The following is a 9,030-nucleotide window of genomic DNA, read 5'->3' on the forward strand; positions in this document are numbered from 1 at the left end:
TAAGAATTCAAAACCTTGGGACATTCCAAGGGAAGGAGAGTGATCAACCAGGCAGAGAGAGACCAAGAGCTTCCAAGTCTTTTGGAGGAGAAGGCAGTGGCTAAAAGGCCAGAAAACCTAAAAGCATATACATACATTTAATAAATAAAATAAAAAATTTAAGCAATATAATCCTGTACTATGAAGGAAATTTAATTTTTAATTAAAAATCTCTCCATAAAGAAACCTCCAGGATCAAACAGTTTTACTGGTGAATACTACCAATGTTTGCAAAGGAATTAACACCAGTTCTAAACAATCTATTTCAGAAAATAGAAGAGAAGGAGGCATAACTTAGCTCATGTCATGAAGCTAACATTACCTTGATATCCAACCCAGACAGACACATTGAAAAAAGAAAAACTAAGGGTCAATATCTGTCATTAGTAGAGAGGTAAAAGTTTTAAAATATTAACAAATAGAATTCAACAATATATTATATATAGCATATATTAATAACATAGAATGCAACAAGAATTACTTATTATAAGCAAGAGAGGTAATCACAGGTATGCAAGACTGGTCCAGTATCAAAGAATTGACCAATCAATGTATTCAACTGTATTAACAGGCCATATTTTTCTTGATTAAAGAAGAAAAATCACATGATCATATTCGTCAATGTAGTAAAAGCATTTGGCAAAATTCAATATACATTTGTGACAAAATTCTCAATAAAACAGGTGTAGAGGATAATTTCTTCGACTTGATAAAGGACATCTACAAAACTATACAACTAACACCTTAAGGGTCAAAGATTGGATATTTTCTCCCTACAATCAAAAGGCATAACATTCATGTTATTACATTTATTCAACATAATACTAGCAGACCTAGCCAGTGCAATAACATAAGAAAATTAAACAGAAGATAAACTAGAAAAAAAAGAAGAAAACTGTCCCTATTTGCAGATAGCATAGTTATCTACATAGGAAATCACCAAGAATGTACAAAAAGCTCCTAAATATTGGCTGTAACTATAAAAATTCATACAGAATGCAAAAGATTCAGAATACACAAAGCCATTTTGAAAAAGAACAAATTTAGAGGACTCACACTTCCCATTTTGAAATTTATTACAAAACTACAGTAATGTTAATGTGGTACTAGCATAAAGATGGAAATATAGATCAATGGAACAGATTTTAGGGTACAGAAATGAACCCTTATATTTGCAATCAATTGATTTTCAATAAGAATGTAAAGGTAATTTAATGAGAAAAGAATAGTCTGTTCAACAAGTGGTGATGAGGCACACAAATGAATGAATTTGCAATGCACAATATGCAAAAGAATGAATTTGGACTCCAAACTTCACATCATATACAAATATTAACTCAAAATATATGAGATAAAGGACTTCCCTGTTGACTCAGATGGTAAAGCGTCTGCCTACCATGTTGGAGACCCAGGTTCAATCCCTGGGTTGGGAAGATCCCCTGGAGAAGGAAATGGCTATCCACTTCAGTGTTCTTGCCTGGAAAATCCCATGGACAGAGGAGCCTAGTAGGCTAGAGTCCATGGGGTTGCAAAGAGTCAGACATGACTGAGTGACTTCACTAGTTGAGATAGAGCTATAAGTCATTTGAATAAAGCATAGAAAGAAATCTTGTGACCTTGGATTAAACAATGGTTTCAGGGATAATACAAAGAGCATTAGTGACTAAAGAAAAAAAAACAGATATATTGAAATATATGAGAATAAAAATATTTGTCATTCAAAGGTAATTGAATGGTCAATGATAAGGTAAATGATGGTCAAGTAATTGAAAAGAAAATCCACATAATGTGAGAAAATATTTGCATTTGCAAATCATATATCTGATAAGGGACTGGTATCAAAAAAAAAAAAACAAAACACTTAAAACTCAACCGTAAAACAATTAATAATAATCCAACTAGAAAATTAGCAAGAATTTTGAAATTTCTTCAAAGAAGAGATACAAATGGCTAATAAACACATTAAAAGATCCTTAGAACCATTAGCTTTTAGGTAAGAACAAATCAAAGCCACAATGAAATAGTTCAGTTCAGTTCAGTTCAGTCATTCAGTCGTGTCCGACTCTCCGCGACCCCATGAATCACAGCACGCCAGGCCTCCCTGTCCATCACCAACTCCCGGAGTTCACTCAAACTCATGTCCACAGAGTCGGTGATGCCATCCAGCCATCTCATTCTCCGTCGTCCCCTTCTCCTCCCGCCCCCAACCTTTCCCAGCATCAGAGTCTTTTCCAGTGAGTCAACTCGTCGCATGAGGTGGCCAAAGTATTGCAGTTTCAGCTTTAGCATCAGTCCCTCCAATGAACATCCAGGATTGATCTCCTTTAGAAGGGACTGGTTGGATCTTCTTGCAGTATAAAGGACTCTCAAGAGTCTTCTCCAACACCACAGTTCAAAAGCATCGATTCTTCGGCGATCAGCTTTCTTCACAGTCCAACTCTCACATCCATACATGACCACGGGAAAAACCATTGCCTTGACTAGACGGACCTTGGTTGGCAAAGTAATGTCTCTGCTTTTTAATATACTATCAAGGTTGGTCATAACTTTCCTTCCAAGAGTACTACATGCCTATTATTAAAGTTGTATTTAAAAAGGTGGACAATAAAAAGTACTGACAAGATGTGGATACACTGGAACTCTTTTTCTCCCATATAGACTGTTACAAGGCATTGAATATAGTTGCTGTATACAACAGGACCTTGTTTTTTGTTTTGTTTTGCTTTCAGTTTTATATATAGTATTCTGTATAGGTTAATCCCAAGCTCCTAACTTATCTCTCCTCCCACTTTCCTGTTTGGTAACCATAAGTCTGTTCTCTATGCCTCTGGGTCACTTTCTGTTTTGTAAATACATAAATTTGTATAATAGATTTTAGACTTATAAGTGACATATGATATTTCTCTCTCTACAGGCTGAAGATTGGGCCTGAGCTTCTGTGGTAGGAGCACTGATTCTGAACTGCTAGATTAATAGAAAGCTTCACACCCCAGGGAATATTAATCATAGTGAGGTATCCCAGAATTCCACATCTCAGCACCAAGACCCAGCTCTACCTGACTGTCTGCAAATTCTGCTGCTGGAAATCTCAGGCCAAAAACTAGTTAGACAAAGTCCCAGCCATTAAAAAAAAAAAAGTGAGATGACAAAAAATATGTTACAGATAATAAATGAAAAGGAAATAGGCAACCTATCTGAAAATGAATTTAGAGTAATGATAGGAAAAATGTTCCAAAATCTAGAAAACAGATTGGAGAAAATGCAAGAAACATTTAACAAGGATCTAAAAGAACAAAAGAGTAAACAAACAGTGACAAACACAAAAAATGAAATAAAAAATACTCTAGGAGGAATCAGTCACAGAATAACTGACCTAGAAGAACCAATAAGTGAGCTGGAAGACAGAATGATGGAAATAACTGCCAAAGAGCAGAATAGAGAGAAAAAGAATGAAAAGAATTGAGGACAGTCTCAGATTCTGGGACAATATTAAACACAGCAACATTTGAATTATAGGAGTCCCAGAAGAAGAGAAAAGGTCTCAGAAAATATTTAAAAGATGACAGTTGAAAATTTCCCCAACATGGTAAAGGAAATAGCCATCCAAGCCCAGAAAGTGCAGAGAGTTCCATACAAGACAGACCCTAAGAGAAACACCAAGGCATATATTAATCAAACTATCAAAAACTAAGTACAAAGTAAAAATATTAAAAATCAGCAAGAGAAAACAACAAATAACATACAAGGGAATCCCCATAAAGCTATCAGCTGACTTTTTAGCCAAAACTCTGCAGGTGAGCAAGGAGTGGCAGTATATATTTAAAGTGATGAAAGGGAAAAAACTACAACAATGACTACTCTACCCAGCAAGAATTTCATTCAGATTTGATGAGGAAATTAAAAATTTTACAGATAAACAAAACACCACGAGAGTTCAGTGTCACCAAACCAACCTCACAACAAATGGTAAAGGAATTTCTCTAGGCAGGAAAAACAAGTGTAGAAAAAGACCCACAAAAACAAATCCCAAACAATTAAGAAAATAGCAATAGGTACATACATATCAATAATTACCTTAAATGTAGCCATTTACATGGCCTCAACCGATAGACACAGACTGGTATAACGGACACACACACACGAAAAAGACCCATATACATGATTTCTACAAGAGAGACATTTCAGACCTAGGACATGTACAAAATGAAAGTAAGGGGATGGAAAAAGATATTCCATGCAAACGGAAGTCAAAAGAAAGCTAGAGCAACAGGACTCATATCAGACAAAATAGACTAAAATAAAAACTGTTACAAGAGATAAGGAAGGACGTTATGTAATGATCAAGTGAACAATCTAAGACTATTTTTTATAACAATTATAAGCATGCATGTATCTAACATAGAAGCAATTCAATACACAAGGGAAATGCTAAAAACCATAAAAGGAAAAATTGACAGTAACCCAATAGAAGTGAAGGACTTTAACATGCTACTGACACCAATGGACAGATCATCCAGACATAAAATAATAAAGTAAATACAAGCTTTAAATGATACAATAGACCAGATATAATTAACTGATATTCATAGGACATTCCATCTGAAAATGACAGAATACAAAAAGACCAGAATAAAGAAAAGAATAAAGAAGATAGTTTCTCAACTGCACGTGGAACACTCTCCAGGATAGACCACATTTTGGGTCACAAGTCAAGTTTCAGAAAATTTAAGAAAATTGAAATTGTGTCAAGCATGCTTTCTGACCACAATGCTATGAGATTAAAAATTAATTACAAGGAAAAAAAATCTTAAAAAACACAAGCACACAGAGATTACAGGGTGCACTGTTAAATATCCAAGCTATCATTGCAGAAATTAAAAAAAAATACATACAAACAAGTGACAAAGAAAATATGATGGCCAAAAACCTATGGGATGCAGCAAAAGCAGTTGTGAGAGGGAAGTTTTTAGCAGTTCAATCTCGCCTGAAGAAATAATAAAAATCACAAGTAGGCAGTCTAAACTTACAACTAAAGCAACTAGAGAAAGGAGAACAAAGAAAACTCGAAATCAGTAAAAGGAAAAAATGCTTAAAGATCAGAGAAGAAATTTAAAAAAGAAAAGAAATGAAGAAAATGGCAAACATCAATGAAAGTAATAGTTGGCTCTTTGAGAAGATACACAAAACTGATAAACATTTACCAGACTCCTCAGGAAAATTAAGAGAGGGCTCAAACTAATAAAATTAGAAACGAAAAAGGGAAAATCACAACTGACACATTAGAAATATAAAGGGTCATAAGAGACCACTACAAAACAACTATACACCAATAAAGTGGGCAACATTTGAAGAATAGGACAGATTCTTGAAAATGTACAATCTTCCAAGACAGAACCAACAAGAATCAGGAAATATAAACAGACCAATCACAAGTAATGAAATTGAAACTGTAATTAAAAATCTTCCAAGAAAAAAAAGTCCAGGACCAGATGGCTTTACATGTGGAATTCTGTGAAACATTTAGAGGAGAGCTAAAATTTACCCTTCTCTTTCAAGAAAAAACCCAGAGGAAGGAATTATACAAGGCCACCATCATCTTGCTGCCAAAACAAGACAAAGATATCACAAAAAAAGAAAATTATAGACCAATATCACTAGTGAACATTGATGAAAAATCCTCAGCAAAATACTAGCAAACAGAATCCAACAGCACATTAAAAGTATCATACTCCATAATCAAGTGGGATTTATCCCAGAATGCAAGGATTCTTCAATGTATGCAATAGGTGAATATATTCTTCAATATATGCAAATCAACCCATGGGATACACTATATTAACAAATTGTAGAATAAAAGCTATGTTCATCTCAATATATGCAGAAAAAGTTTTTGACAAAATTCAACACTCATTTATTATTTAAAAAAAAAAAAAACAACCCAAAAACTCCCCAGAAAATGGGCATGGAGGGGACCTACCTCAGCATAATACAGGTCGTATATGACAAATCCACAACAAACATCATTCTCAATGGTGAAAAACTGAAAGCATTTTCCCGAAGATTAGGAAGAAGGCAAGGATGTTCACCCTTATCACTCTTATTCAACATAGTTTTGGAAGTTCTGACAGGATATGGCCATGAGCTGTGAACAGATCTGTTATTCATGACCTCTGGAGAAGAGGATTTCAATCTGTGGCTGGAAATGAGCCTGATCACTCAGAGCTTTTGTATAGCAAAGTTTTATTAAGTTATAAAGGGATAGAGAAAGCTTCTGACACAGACATCAGAAGAGGACAGAAAGAGTGCTCCCTCGCTAGTTTTTAGTAAAGTCTTATATACTTGTTTGAAAGCTGCTAATCACAGATAAAATAAATACCTCAAAAAGACTGAGTTGCAGCAAGCTCCTCTCCCACAACATGCAATTTGAGATGGATTCAGCACAAAGGGAGTAGTCCTTGGCCATAAAACAACTGACATGCGTCTTGAAGAAAAGCAGATTCCCAAGCAAATACATAGTTTCATTAACATAGTTCATTTCTATGCATAAGAAATACTGGTTTGCTGAGCAATTAGCAGTTTCTAATAGCAATTAGTAATTTCTCAAGCTTTGAGAAAAAGTTAGTTTCAGGTGCAACTAACTGTCATCATGGAAACACAGGATTAAAGGAGGCTCTTTAATCCTGTGCAGAGAAGAGAAAAAAAAAAAAAAGCCCACCTCTTGTAGTTTATTTCCTCCTGCCACTTGGGGACCCTGGCCCATTAGCATTTTCTTAGCTTTTTCAGTCATCATGGCATTAAGAGAGGGGAAAAAAAGTAACACAAGTTGGTAAAGAAGAAGTAATACCATCACTGTTTGCAGATGACGTATTACTATACACAGAAAATCCTAAAGATGCTATGAGAAAACTACTGGATCTAATCAATGAACTTGGTAAAACCACAGGATACAAAACTAATGAACAGACAGAAATGGAAGATGGCGGAGGAATAGCATGGGGCGACCACTTTCTCCCCCACAAAATCAGCAAAAGAACATTTGAACGCTGAGTAAATCCCACAAAACAACTTCTGAATACCAGCAGAGGACATCAGGCACTCAGAAAAGCAGCCCATAGTCATGGAAAGGAGGTAGGAAATAGTATAAAAGATAAAAAGAGAGACAAAAGAGGGAGGGACAGAGCTCCGTCCAGGGAAGGGAGGCTTAAAAAAAAAAGAAAGAGAAGTTTCCAAACACCTGGAAACACTGGTGAGTGGAACCTCAGAGGGCCGCATAAATGGGAGACAAAAGACATAAATAATTAAAACTCACAGACTAAGTGCCCAGAGGAAACTCTCAGCGGAGAAGTGGCACAGATGCCAGCGCCCCCCACTAGCAGGCGGGGGCTGGGCAGGGAGGCGCAGGTGGCGGCGCTTAGAGGGAGAACCGGGCTTGAATGCCCCAGGGCAAACTGAGGGCGTGAACTTAAAATAGCAAAGCAGACGCTGCAGCTAAAAGGCGAAAAGGCTAGGAAAAGCCTGCGAAAAGCCCCAACCCAGGACTCTGCCAGACCCGCCCACAGAACAGGGCACTGAGCGGAATGAGCCGGCAGCGGGTGGCCCATCCCCCAGCCCCCGCCGACGCGGGTGGGGAGGGCAGCCAGTGACGGGGCGGTGGCAGCCATGGCCCCAGAGAGGCTTCCCATGCCAAGCTGTAGACACAAAACGCAGCCCCAGCCAAGTCTGCGCCTTTGTCGAGTACCCGAGGACCTGAACCTGAGCCGCTCAGACCTGGGAAGTGCGTGCAATCCAGCGCCAGCCGCGGACAGTTCCCGGCAGAGCAACCTAGAGCCTAAGCAGCATAAACAGGGAAAGCACACATGCCATGAGCGGGAGCATTCCCAGTGTAGCCGAGACACTGCGAGCACTCCCCACAGACGCCAGGGATATTTGTTAGCTGCGTTTCTCCCTCCCCACAGCAGGATTGAACAGGTGAGCTGGGAAAAAAAAAATGTGTCCACCACCGCATCCTGGTGTCAGGACGGGAATTAGACACTGAGGAGACCAGAAAACAGAAGAGCTTTTTCAACAGAAGGAACTGCCTTGGAAGTAACAGAGGGAGAAGCCTTGAGCTTACTGCAAGAATAAGACTGAAAACCAGAGGCAGAGGCTTAAGTCCAAATCCTGAGAACACCAGAGATCTCCTGTTCCAGAGAACATTAATTGATAGGTACTCATCAAATACCTCCATACATACACTGAAACCAGGCACCACCCAAGGGTCAACAAGTTTCAGTGAAAGACATTCTACACAAACTATCCAGCAACACAGGAGAATAGCACTGAGCTTCAATATACAGGCTGCCCAAAGCCACTCCAAACCCATTGATATCTCAAACTCATTACTGGACACTTCATTGCACTCCAGAGAGAAGAAATCCAGCTCCACCCACCAGAACATCGACACAAGCTTCCCTAACCAGGGAACCTTGACAAGTTACCCATCCAACCCCACACACAATGAGGTAACTACATAATAAAGAGAACTCCACAAACAGCCAGAAGACGGAAAGGCCACCCCGAACACAGCAATATAAGCAAGATGAAGAGGCAGAGAAATACCCAGCAAGTAAAGGAACAGGATAAATGCCCACCAACTTCCTTGGTGGCTCAGAGGTTAAAAGCGTCTGCCTCCAATGCAGGAGACCCAGGTTCGATCCCTGGGTAGGGAAGATACCCTGGAGAAGGAAATGGTAACCCACTCCAGTATTCTTGCCTGGAGAATCACATAGACGGAGAAGCCTGGTAGGCTACCGTCCACGGGGTCGCAAAGAGTCGGACACGACTGAGTGACTTTACTTTACTAACACAAACAAAAGAGGAAGATATAGGGAACCTGGAGAAGGAAATGGCAACCCACTCCAGTATTCTTGCCTGGAAAATCCCATGGACGGAGGAGCCTGGTAGACTACAGTCCATGGGGTCGCAAAGAGTCGGACACGACTGAGCGACTTC

The 9,030-nt window shown here is 38.6% G+C and overlaps 1 non-coding gene across 1 annotated transcript; it reads left to right on the top strand.

The window, feature by feature from the left end:
• Positions 1–8,674: 8,674 nt before the first annotated feature.
• TRNAW-CCA (transfer RNA tryptophan (anticodon CCA)) lies at positions 8,675–8,747 on the top strand. The gene has a single exon. It is a non-coding gene; the product is annotated as a tRNA-Trp (tRNA).
• Positions 8,748–9,030: the final 283 nt, after the last annotated feature.

The sequence above is a fragment of the Moschus berezovskii genome, chromosome 10 (genome assembly GCF_049115385.1).
Source record: "Moschus berezovskii isolate FMDL1 chromosome 10, NW_MosBer_1.0, whole genome shotgun sequence".
NCBI classification, from domain to species: domain Eukaryota; kingdom Metazoa; phylum Chordata; class Mammalia; order Artiodactyla; family Moschidae; genus Moschus; species Moschus berezovskii.